We start from the raw sequence: 14,101 nt of genomic DNA, 5'->3' as shown, positions 1-14,101 counted from the left end.
GGAACCTACAGCAGTGGCAAACAGAAATAGTGACAGTGGACATCAGTGATCCGTCAGATCTTGAGAAATACTTTAGACATATTTGATATTAACCTCACACTAGCAGCATACTTACGTCAAACTAATTACGAGTCTGAGTGGTGTACAGGAAATGAAACTCACGAACCAGAAATTAACCGCTGTCGTTATCATAACACTATACACATTAAAAATATAAACTCTATTAAAAAAAAAAGCGAGGCGAAGTATCTAATGACAGGAGAGTTTAAGTTAGCTAGACGTTAGATCTTCACTTGCGAACAGGCGGAGCAAATTGTTAAACACCTGTAACACATTGTTATTCTATCCACCATTATTTCCCCGTTTAGTTTTTTTAGTGTTAAAAATGGCTTTAAGCACTATGGAACTTTTCATCTGAGGTCATCAGTTCCCTAGACTTCGAACTACGTAAACCTAACTAACCTAAGGACATCACACACATCCATGTTCGAGGCAGGATTCGAACCTGCGACCGTAGCAGCAGCACAGTTCCGGACTGAAACGCCTAGAACCGCTCAGCCACAGCGCCCGGCTTTTCAGTGTTCATTGAGGTTACTGCTCACAGAAGTTTGGAGAGGTACGTTGATGTAATCGGTTGTGGTCTGGTAGACGGAACTATGACTACTTTTGGCTGAAGAGATTGATAGAACTCGCAGAAAAGGAAAATGGTTGTGGTAAAGATAGCACCTGGAAAGATATGGAGTTCCTAAATTCATCAGTTTTAATTGGTACAGTCGGAGTGCCTACCAAGTAAACACTATGCTTAGTAATTGGCAACAGAAGGTAAAAAAACTGCGATTCTATAATTTAAATTCTGCGTCCCAAAGACAATATAAAGAAATACGAAGGAGGAAATGGACGTAAAATATGACGAAGACAGTTATCACCAGGTGTCTATCATACTTTAAATCTTCGCACAGCTACATAAATCATATTTATAGTAATAAAGATAGTAGAAAACAAACTGCACTTCCAAACGTTACAGAGGGCTGTTCTGTGGTGGCGTGCATGCACTTATGGGCACCTGAAAACTCGAAAATGGCAACGTGTTGTTCTTAATTTCCGATTAAGGGCGGGCCGTTGTGGTCGAGCAGTTCTAGGCGCTTCAGTCCGGAACCACGCCGCTGCTACGGTCGCAGGTTCGAATCCTGCCTCGGGCATGGATGTGTGTGCTGTCCTTATGTTAGTTAGGTTTACGTAGTTCTAAGTCTAGGGGACTGATGACCTCAGATGTTAAGTCCCATAGTGCTTAGAGCCATTTGAACTATATATATATATATATATATATATATATATATATATATACTCCGTCGACAGGCAAAACTTAGTTGCGCCGTTTTATTGCACATTGAGAATTAAACTGACACCATCCCTCGTTACAATCAGTTGGGGTAAACAGGGTTGAATAATTAAATGGACTGTAGATACCGCTAAATAGAGGTGTCCTCAACCTATTGTACTTCACGTAGCATAATGCTACCGGACGTAGTGTGTTTTCTCAATCAGACAGTTACAAAAGCCCCCAGGACTTTTTCATACTAAAAGAGGATTTTCACATTAATCGGGAATCCAGTGTCTGATCTTTAGTGTCTGGAAAACCACATCAGATAAAAGGTGACACTATACGCTCTAATTAATAGCAAGCGAGATAAATTGACAAACCACTAGCAGATTGCTGTCAGAGTCACAGTACTGCATTAGTCGTGCATGTAGAATGCACTCTTTCGACTTTATTTAGGGGCCAAGAAATTTAGAACTTTATCCAAAGTGCAAATACGATTTCTCACAAAGAAAAAGTCATACCAGACGTGAAACTCAGGGTAAACTGCAGTCAATCCAAAGGACAATCGACAATGGAAGGGCGGAATTTTGACTTATTCTGACGACTGTCGAATGAAAAACAGAGCAGGAAATAATTGCAGAAGCAAGTGTAAAAACCTGCTAAAGTACTGTCTCTCGTTAGTCCATCAATGTAACAACACTGTAAGATACCAATCAGCTTGTACTACACGGTGAAGTCATTTCTGATGCAACTGAAATGTTACTAAAAATGAAATGAAATGATCGTATGGCATTTATTGGCCGGGATAACCCCTTCGGTGTTCGGCCGCCGTATTACAAGTCTTTTTAGTTGACGCCACGTGTATTAATAACAGGTCATATCAATTTCGCACCATCAGCATGAAGCAACGAAGCGTGATTCAATGACTGTAGGTTCCTGAGGGTACGGATCAGCGAAATTCATTTTCATTTTGTTTTGGCGCAGAATATGAATATTGTATGGGCCGGTAGAGAGAAAAATGTGAAAGAGAGTCAAGTAAACACTGAGCTGCGATGGAATCTCGAGAACTCTTTTAAATTCATTTTTCAATTACGAAAAGTGCTTCGCCTGCCTGTCACACTTCGTATTTTCGCAGGAACATTAGCATCTGGCATTATGTTTGTGAATTTACTGTGGGACTTCCACAGAAGTTACGAAGAGGTAGAAATAAAATTTGCGTTGTCTGTCAAGCAGTAGCGTGTTTCTTTTCTACAGAGTCCATTGCAATGCACAATTTCGTTGTCAGCGCTTTGAACTGTTGTTATGTTATAAGGAATAACAATGCTATGCTGTCTTATATCGTAAATGGCGTGTGCTGTTTCTTTGCATATGACACTGGGGGCACCTGTGTCGATTTGAGTAAGACTGAAGTACAGTGTCGTTCTTGATTTATTGGAATAACAAAAAAATGGTTCAAATGGCTCTGAGCACTATGGGACTTAACTTCTGAGGTCATCAGTCCCCTAGAACTTAGAACTACTTAAACCTAACCAACCTAAGGACATCACACACAACCATGCCCGAGGCGGGATTCGAACCTGCGACCGTGGCGGTCGCGCGGTTCCAGACTGTAGCGGTTAGAACCGCTCGGCCACCCTGGCCGGCCCAGTTAGTTTCTCACATGTCTGAGTGTAAAGGACCTCGCCTTCTTACAGCGAGCAAATTCTGTAGCTTACCTAATTCAAAAAATGGTTCAAATGGCTCTGAGCACTATGGGACTCAACATCTTAGGTCATAAGTCCCCTAGAACTTAGAACTACTTAAACCTAACTAACCTAAGGACATCACACACACTCATGCCCGAGGCAGGATTCGAAACTGCGACCGGAGCAGTCCCGCGGTTCCGGACTGCAGCACCAGAACCGCTAGACCACCGCGGCCGGCAGCTTACCTAATTAATTTTATATTTGAACAAATTATGTCGATTGACAATTAGTTGTTTCGAATAGCGAGACTAAATACACAGTTTAAAACGAGTTACATAGAATTAAAAGCAAAAGTCTCAAACGATTCTAGGAGGTTTTTTTCATCTTTTTTATTTCTCTTACTTCTGGTAATGATTTTTCGGTGTGACCAGTGTCAAAATGAACCCTAGTTCGGCGTCCACTTTAAACTATAGACCTTGTTATAGTTCGCCGGACACGTCAGTTCAAAGCGAGGCACTCCAAACCATTCGTAATAAAGCCTGGTTGTGGTGTTAAACTGCTTTACAGAATAGTACTGTACGCCCTTCTTTCTCATGTGACAGCTCATTCATGTTCTGTAGACAAATTATTTTGTATGTTTATGTGTTGTGTTTCCATCGTGATGTCAGCAGTTGTAGCCATCAAGCGGCGCTTCCAAAATCACATTTACGAACTGACCATAGACAGATGAAGGGAATTTCATTTAAATTCCCACTTACTCGGCTGCCTGAGGTTTCTGAGAAAAGTTTATTAAAATTACAATATTCACTAGAAAAGACAAACACGCTTGATTCCCGTGAAGAACAATAATGAAAAGTCAATACAGATTCGCAGTTGATTGCAACGGTACGAAACGGGCGCGACTGTTTCGGCAGTGGGACGACTTGTGACAGGGACTGCAGCGGTCTGCGTTCCTAGCGCTGCCCGCTAATTAGTCGAGCGGCCTTGTTAAGCGACAGGGGGTGCCTAAGTGGAGACGGAGAACCGCCGTGTCGACACAGCGGCTATGTGCGGGACCCCGCAGCGCGCGTCACGCTCTCCCAACCGTGCGCTTTTCCTCCTTTCCGCCTAATGCACTACTTCCGGCGCTTAAGGAAACTCCAGTGACATCAGCGGAAGACATTAACCGAAACTATCAAGGCGGGCCCTGCTCAAGTACCGAGAGGCGACGGTGCCTTTCCCTGCATCCCGAAATACTACTGAGTCGACATTTGAATACATGGTAACGAATATGCGAATGTTGCCCGTATCGCCAAGGCACGTAAACGCCGGACGATACCGAGAGACGGAAAGAAAAACAACAGAAGGAAACTATGTTACAATTAAAGTGTCGTTAAAAGCAAGGTAGAGACAGAGAACTGTATTGTTTGGAAAAGGAGTGCCACAGAAAATCTAAACGGGCTGTGGCAGGACAGGTATCTACGCAAGTCAAGCATCCGACGCATTAGTGCTGTATAGTTTAGTATGAGTTCTAATCGAACTGTGCCGGCCGGTGTGGCTGTGCGGTTCTAGGCGCTTCAGTCTGGAACCGCGTGACCGCTACGGTCGCAGGTTCGAATCCTGCCTCGAGCATGGATGTGTGTGATGTCCTTAGGTTAGTTAGGTTTAATTAGTTCTAAGTTCTAGGCGAGTGATGGCCTCAGAAGTTAAGTCGCATAGTGCTCAGAGCCATTTGAACCATTTTAATCGAACTGTATGCACGACAGGGCCCTTGCAAGGACAGCAGTCGTTGCAGGAGAGCCATGAAATCTTGCGACAAAATGCTTAATGAAACTCCCTGGCAGATTAAAACTGTGTACCGGACCGAGACTCGAACTCGGGACCTTTGCCTTTCGCGGGCAAGTGCTCTACCAACTGAGCCACCCAAGCACGGCTCAAGCCCTGTCTTCACAGCTTCTATCTTGTGATTGGCTTCTGGAAACATCCGCTACGCTGTGGCTAAGCCATGTCTCCGCAATATCCTTTCTTTCAGGTCTGCTAGTTCTGCAAGGTTCGCAGGAGAGCGTCTGTTAAGTTTGGAAGGTAGGAGACGAGGTACTGGCAGAAATAGAGCTGTGAGTACCGGGCGTGAGTCGTGCTTCGGTAGCTCAGATGGTAGAGCACTTTCCCGCGAAAGGCAAAGGTCCCGAGTTCGAGTCTCGGTCCGGCAAACAGTTTTAATCTGCCAGGAAGTTTCATACCAGCGCACACTCCGCTGCAGACTGAAAATCTCATTCTGAAAATACTCATTGTTTATAAAAATGTAGTGTATAGTTGTGATCTATTTCAGCGGGTGATAACGGAGGATTTAATTCGACTTTCGCTCCTCTGTTACATGGATTATGATCAATAATTTTCATTGTTGCAGCTAACTTTAAAGCGAATTGTTTAAGTAATGGAGCATTTTATTCAGCACTAAATAACATATATGTTACCACTATGTTTTTGTAGACTGCTGCAGTGTCACTTGACGAGATGTGAACAAATTGAAAATAAAATATCGGGTTGTACAGTTTAACCGCAAAGATCATATTACCGTAGGGTTGCCATATCTAGCTGGGACCTCGTCGGGACTCTCTGAGATGGGGGTGTAGGAATGAAATACAAAATTTATTTACTATGATTACTTTTTGTTTTTTACCTTTCACGTATTCATAAAATTCCATGCAAATCAGTGTGTAGTTCAACTGCCACTGTAAGACCGATTCCACAGTCCCTGACAGCAGTCGATTTCTTTCATCAGTCCACTGGCCCGACATCCGCGAAGATACTCGACACAGCGTTGCAACATCATCTGAGATGACCTTGCCAATATAAACTTGCTGAGGTAAATAAAACTAACTGAGGCTGCTTTTAAATGTTGCGCTTACAGACGGCGTTACTTCAGTACTTGATCTAAACTCGTAACAGAATTTTGCAAAATTAGGTCTTGTGTAGGAGGGCGGGACAAGTAGGTCCATAATGGTGACGGTCCTGATATATCGGGACGGATGGCAACCAAGTATTACTGTAAATACATCTTGTCGATCAGACACTACAGTCCATCTGGAAAACCCATGTTACTCACAGTACATATTCACACCCAATTACAGATCTGTGGACCCAGGCGAATACTAATGAACTCAAGTTCATACATAAATGTTCAAAATGGTTCAAATGCCTCTGAGCACCATGGGACTTAACATCTGAGGTCACCAGTCCCCTAGAACTTAGAACTGCTTAAACCTAACTAACCTAAAGACATCACACATAGCCATGCCCGAGGCAGGATTCGAACCTGCGACCGTAGCGGTCGCGCGGTTCCAGACTGAAGCAGCTAGAACGGCTCGGCCACAGCGGCTGGCATATAAATCTTGAGATTCGAGCAAAAAGCGGAACTGTGTTGATTCTTACATCCCCGTTCGTAGAATCTCACATATGTTACATCTAGCTCAAGTTCCAAAGGTCGAACTTCGTACGTGTTGTATAGGAGAGCCCATTTCCATAAAATGAGAACTGAACTTCCTGTCTGCAATATCCTGAGGGGGACACAATTTCTCCCTACAAGACTGTGTTACTTAAAACGAAACATCTTTTTTCGAAACTCGATGAGAAATAGACGTCGTCACAAGAACAGTGTGACTTATCAACAACTTTCGCCCTGTTAAGTGTCTGCATGTGCCTTTACAAGCTTGTCAGAAACCATCTGAAAAGCTTGTAAGTGCATGCCGAAAAATAATTGTTAAGAAAAAAAAATCAATGCGTTTTGCCGTTTCCGAGTTATTTAGCATTGAAGTTAAGAGTGGTTAGACCATCAGGCCTTGGCGCGCAAATTCGAGCACTTTCATGCGCCAGAGTGGGCCCGTGATTTACCACTTTTTCAGATGTTCATTACTGTTTAAAATGTGTCTTTTTCGGAAGTAATAAATTTGAGCTAGGCGAGGAACTGAAAATTTAAGTAGTGGAGGATATAAATTGCAAAACCGCAAGTAACAGAGCAAAAGAAATGATTGTCGAACCAAGCGAGCCTCTTTTCAGCTTGCTAGATCCGGCCCAGCCAACAGGACAGTTAGAACAGAGCAAAGGTAATTAAATACGGACTGTTGCACGCCTTTGCAACGGTTGCTGGACACTTTGAAGAGAAATTTTTCCGAGCAAGATAGTTCCTTCAGCAGTCCGCAATCTCTACCCGAAAAGGATAACACGTGGAAACAATCGGGTTTACCTGCTTTGACATCTGTCCCTGAAAGCTGACTGGCTTTAATAAACGGATTCCGGAATTCTGCCAATGCATTTATATGACAACTGTCTTGGGAGAAGGAGAAGTGGTACCATGTAACGCCATACATCTTATTTTTCCTTACAGTTGCGTAACATACTATAATACTGGACTATGCAGCAACTTAACGATAGAGGTTTGCAAGCATTTACTGGATTGTTTGTGTTGTTACGAGTAGCTGTGATTTTGAAACTATGAAGTCCACTCATTCTGAGTGATATCTCGTCAGTAGGGCAAGAACAGTTATCTCTTTCTTTAATACTGTACTGAACAAGATATAATGATAACTAGCGTGTGTAAAATGTTGTACAGAAACCATCGTATGATTACATAAATTACTGATACAATCATAAATCACAAGGGATGTTTGAGAGAAACCTAATGCTTCTAATGAATAATAAAACAAAACCTTACAGTTGCAGTACAAAGAATCGCATCTGTACTAGCTTACCCAGCAAGAAGACACAGTAACACATAGATTTGCAAAGGATGTGTTTTGTTTTGATAATCTAGAACAGCGATTTGTAAAGACATCTGATAACGGATGAGCTCCTGAACAAACGTTTAAAAATATTTTAAAAAACAGAGATGTGTCTGTTCTACCACCCACCAAAATAATGTATCTGTAAAGCTTTGCATTTGTGTCCTATGAGTGTTTGACTGCTCTCTCAACAACGCTATTACGTTAAAGATACTGTCGCCAAAAACAATCAAGTATTGCCAACGTCTGACTGCAAATTATTTTACGTAGTGCAAACTCCGTGCCAGACATCTCGTTTTGAATGCTTGCAAACTGGCAAACCGCAGTTCAGGTTGCATGAACTATACTTAACCACCCGTCTTCACTCAGTTGTCTACAGTCAACTTTTCCCTGGTGATACGAAACTACATTAACAAATGCGTGGCAAAGATCTGGTTACGTCGTTGCCTTTTGATATGGGACTGGTGAGTGTGGGTACATCGCAGTGTTGTGTGTCCACATGTCCTTGTCATATGAGCGTATGCCACTGTTCCATTCCGTTGTGTTTCATAATTTCATTGCAACTCCACATCAGCACTTCGACGAGGAAGTACAGCAACTACAATTTTGGAAGATATGACTCTGTAAATATTGCACCTGTTAAATTATTTCACGTAGATGTTTAGCTATTTGTTTAATAATACCTTATTTATGATACTTGTTAACTGCTGGTCATTTTTGTTTGTAATACACTAGTATTGCTCCGGCGGCTTATGCTTCTGTCTTCAGACGCATTAATGTTCAAACATAGCGTACATACAAATACCAAAATCAGTGGAAGAGCAGATGTATCTCCGTTTTTTAAAATCAGTTTTAGTCGTTCTAGCTGTGGTATTTTTCTTGTGAGAGACAGTTGAAGGCAGCTGACTACGGCTGGGCAAACGATACTCGCATGCGAACGGGTTAGACATCTAGTTTGTTGGAACAATGACGTGACATTTGACTTGCGCAGTAAGCTACGGCTCTGCTTCATATTTGACAATTTCGTTTAACACTGGAGGAAATAGCATTAAATACTATCGCTGCACAACTCCATTTGTATTTGAACAAATTTACGAGTTCTCACACAGTGCCGGCATACAGACGAAAATATTGTTCTGCAGAAAATATTACTTGACTGAACCCAGTATAATATTTGATTTGTTTATGAGAGGCGCTAATGATAAGTTGCAAATGAGCAATTCAATCCCTGTTCAGATAATAGAATAATAGATTAAAACGTTGTCAGATTTTGATCAGTTTGAACACAAGATGGTAACATTCAGATGAAACAGTGAAGACAAGTAATCAAGAATAAAATACTGAACAAGCAAAATGTGTCGTATTGAAGCGAACTGTAATTTTTGTCGCGAGAATGAATAAGCGACAGTTACGTCTTGGAGATAGTACCATCAGACTTCGCCAGATCGAGCGATGGGCGAAAGCTGGAGATAGTGGACAGAATCATGATTGTTATCTTGTATTTATTTATTAGTTGCCGTTGTTATGCACGACCTGAAACCTAGAACGTATTTCAACCCATGTTTCGGAGTTATTTCTATTACTAAGATCCACAGTGCATTACAAACGCTAACACGGGTTCTTGTGATAGTACGAACAATAGCCACTAGATCGCAGGTCGATCTTAAGATCGAACAGAATCCGAAATTTCCCGGACTGCGACGTGAACTGTTCGAACAGGTCGTGTCGTGTTCAAACACAGCCTTAGAGTTGATGATATACTGAAGCACACAATGATGGCGACACATATCAGACCTTAAATCCAATAAAGATAATCTATGAGTAACATTAACTACTGCTAGGTCGTCACACCTACGATGAACGAAGGTACACACGAATGCCAACTTCCGTTGCAAAGAAATAACATTTTAATTTAAATCATGATACCACATGGTTCACAATACGACGTTATGTGAATGTAGGTATGTTTAAGACAGAGTATTACTGTCCTATACACAAATATATGTGGCGTGTTCATAAGTCAGCTAAGGCGTAGCGTTTTCTTGCATTGTAGTGCACTGAAGAAACATTGCCATAATAAATGTGATAGTCTTGGTGAAATAAATCTTCTTTACAGCGGACACAAGAATTCTTCTTTAAAATAGGAGCAGGTTACAGATGTAGGGCCTACTATCAAGGCAACATTGCATCACATACCAAGATCACGCTAACATAGATTTAGCGAGCATGGAATCGTTATGTTCATTGAGACCAAAAGGCAAAGACGCAAAAACATAAAAGTGATTCGTTCAGTTTTTCTTTCTACCCTTTCAATGTTATTCTAGTCCGTAAGATGTGTGCGTTAGCTGTCAAGACTGATAATCCGATAGTTTTCTCATTTATCCGCCCCTATTAGCTTTAATTTCCTTTAAGAGGCAGCGGTGATTTTGGTACATTCTTCATACCGGTACCTCACTAAGCTCAAGAACTAAAATTATGACTGCGTAGCAAAGGACGGCTGAAAGACAACCAAAAGGGAACTGTCGATTAGTTTGACAGCTCAGGCTAGTACATTATTGGATAGAATAAAAAAATATACAGAACTGCACGTTCGCTACAGAAACGGCGAAGGTACGAGAGAAAACAATTTTCACCCTCCGTTCAATAATGGGGGGAAAGAAAGAACAGAGAAAAACGACGCTCCATTCACAGCTTTTGTAACCTAGACAAACAACGCTGGGTGAAATGTTGACGCAAGCTACCTGCAACAGGCACGTGCCTCAAATAAAAGCGGAAAATCAACAAAGGCAATTTCGTCTTCGGAACGTTCAAGTTGCGATTACAGCTTTTCGTGACCGTTCCATTCCTTAAGGAATGGATGTACTTGGTTTGCAGACGACGTAGCCTTTGTGGTTGAACACAAGAATGGCTTAGATAATTGCTGAATGTAATGACAGCCGTCTAGCGCAGAATTTAGATAAAGTATTTTAAAGAAATTGAACAGTATATGAAAGGTTGAACACAAGAATGGCTTAGATAATTGCTGAATGTGATGACAGCCGTCTAGCACAGAATTTAGATAAAGTATTTAAAAGAAACTGAACAGTATATGGAAGAACAAAAGCGTCTTGTTAAAAGTCACAGTGACAAAAAATAAAAGAATATTGGTCTTCATGTACCTGTACCAAGTAGTAATGGAAATGAACAAAATTTTTCTAAATATAGCAGCGCTGTATGGAAGTTATTATTGCGTAGGGAAATTGTATAAAAAAACTAAAATCCTCTGAAATGTGGTGCTACAGACAAATGCTAAAGAAATGTTAGGTCAGATAAAATACAGAATGAAGAGGCACTAGAATATGCGAACAACGCTTTTGGCATCGGGCATGGATGGTGTGATGTCCTTAGGTTAGTTAGGTTTAAATAGTTCTAAGTGTAGGGAACTGATGACCTCAGATGTCAAGTCCCATAGTGCTTAGAGCCATTTGTTACTGGAAGCGTCAGTAAACAATATAAAATTGGAGTGCAAACGATGGCAAGAATATGTTAACACATAGTAACGAGGATCAGTTTAGTAGACATACAGACAAGATTGGTCACAGATAGCAGGACATGGCGGAATGCATCACAAGAGAAGACAGTGTGATGTAAGAAAAAAAGTTTGGCGAGAGATGATAGTTTTACGTACACACAAATTACAGTAATAACGAAATAATGAAGATCCGAAACCTTGCAAGTAAAAATGTTCACAAGCTATGTGCGAAACGGAAGTTGACAGCTTCAAAACCCCACAATGAGATCTTATACGCCGCTACAACATACGTAGACCTGCACAGCCATATCGGAACGAGTGGATGACTAACTTGTACGTATGTGTTTACCTTCACAGGCGACCTGAGCCAATACCTGAAGGTCGTTCGATATAACGGCGCAGGCAAACTGGTGGGGGTGAACGGTATTGTGGACTGTTCGAGTAAATCGCATTTCGGACGTAGATAAACAACAAGATGGCTAACACAAATGTTTCTTGGAATGGTACCACGTCACATTGTAAAACGACCGTCACTGAACAAAACCGACGTTAAGGTATCGGCATCAGTGGTTTCCCTGTTTCATTTAGTTACAGTTGTTTTACAATAAACACGATAACATACCCACAAACTTTTATGTTAACGAGCCCCACGCAACTCAACATCATTGCGTCACGAAACCAAAACGAATGCAACAGTTCATAGAACTCAGCTGCAGGGAGCCCTTTCCATGGCGAATTAAAAGTAAAGATTTCAACAGTGGCGACAAGAGAAAAGTAGTGTATACAGAATTAATAAAAAATGCCTATAACGTACTGTCAACAATCAGGCTGCTGTTCCTAAAATAAACACTGTTAAAAGCAATTATCTAAAGGAACTGCGAAAAGGACTTGTTAAAATGCCGAGATCGTATGATCCTAGAACAGTGAACCAATATACTGTTACCTCTTACGAATATCAATCGAAAATATCATTGAAGTAATACTAGCGGACAAGAAGTGTAGACGTCGAATGAATGAATCCTCGAAATCAGAAGGTAGTTTGCCAGAAATATGAATCGGCTTAACTTTTTGAATGATCGAAATCAAAAGTAATGACGCTGATTCTGGGGCTGAAGCAAGTAAAATGGAACACTTTCTTGTAACAAATTTACAAGCATTACCGTTAACCACTTTTTTGCATTACACAACGCGTTTATTCTTTCTAGACTGAAAACTGAGCAAAGCCGAAATCACGTTGAACCGAAAAGCTGTGTGTGCGTGTGTGTGTGCACAACAAGGGTTATGTTGCCCTAACAGTTAAAACGTGTGCGGTGGGAGCAGATACAATTCTTAGTGCACGCGTGTAGGCGTTTTAAGAAGGGGCAGATTTGGTAACGGGCAACAAAAAATTACAAGTCGTTACATTACAGGAGAACTCAATTTTCATCTCAGAATCCGCGCCACCGGTGTGTAATTTTCAGTCGCCCGTGGGCATGGCACGGTAACCCACTGCCCATTTAGACTGTGGGCGAGAACGCATTTGGGCGACTTTCCTGGAAAGCGTCACCAACGGTCAAAGTCCGTGAGTGTGCCGACAGGTCGCGACTCGCGAGCGAGATGCTTTGGACCGTGATTAACGGTGCTAAACTGCCCGGAATGGATGGAGGGTTGACCCGGTCCCCCGCCGCCACGGCTGGTCTAATTGGGAGAAGGCCAGCTGCTGCCCACACACACACACACACACACACACACACCGAGTCACGTGCGTCGCAGACCAGTCAAAAGCTTCCCACTGCAAACTAGATTACATATCTTCTCCTATCCGATTGCTGTCTACATCAACATTCAGATGAAATGTAACTCGCAAGATGAAATGTAACTCGCAACTGCTTCTTGTGGCCTTACGTAACAACTTCTCTGAAGCAGCACAGCACTTTCCGAACCTCTTACATGTTAATTACTATCGGTACTATACTCCGTTCATCGTAAGAATAAACCTGATGTAAACAAACACAAACGCGATGATTGTAGCACACGTACAGTGGTGTTCTTACGCTCTTGGAAGTAGGTCCTACTTATGTTTTAGATATATTATTACTAAGTTACATTAAATGAAACTTTAAGATATTCAAATGTATTAATAGCCATCAACGTTTTTCTTAATCACTCTTTAGCAATGTAGTTTTTATTAAAAGAGCCATGTACAGTCACAGTTTCTGCACTATTGTTCTCTGATTGACGCGCTGTTAATAGGAAGTTTGAAAGTGGTTTCGGGAATAAGTTTAAAAAGTGCCCAGAAATAGGTTGCTCTTAACGTTTTTCATAAATTTACAGAAATAATGGGGTACGAAATTTTCCGAGAGACCGTATTTGATACAATTGACATACAAATACGTATTGGGTGTATAGCGGAATCGGTGGCGCAATAGATTGATAACTTACTGCAGTTCATGATTCGCTGGTTCATGTCTCGTGTGAGTCTTTTTTTTCGTTCAGTTTGAAATACCTACATCTGGTAAATGTAAAACTCATCATTTTTTTATGAATAGCGCACATTTTTTTGTTTCTAATAGCATATTGCACGCGAGATTACTGTTTTCATTTAAAATATAAATTCTTCATTGTCGAGATTTTATGAAATATTGTTAATAAAGGTTGCTTAAATTAAGAGAACATAACAATTAAATTTTTTAGTGCAAAAATGAAAAACCAAGTACTCTTTATTTGGACTGTGCCCATTATTTTATACCACAGATGTAGCCTCACACGAACCAGAATGATTAATTTGATAGAAACATGAAACAAAATCATTTTCACAACATCGAGCACACCATACAAATGCTGCATT

The sequence above is a fragment of the Schistocerca serialis genome, chromosome 8 (genome assembly GCF_023864345.2).
Source record: "Schistocerca serialis cubense isolate TAMUIC-IGC-003099 chromosome 8, iqSchSeri2.2, whole genome shotgun sequence".
NCBI lineage: Eukaryota > Metazoa > Arthropoda > Insecta > Orthoptera > Acrididae > Schistocerca > Schistocerca serialis.
This window is presented reverse-complemented; position numbering follows the sequence as displayed.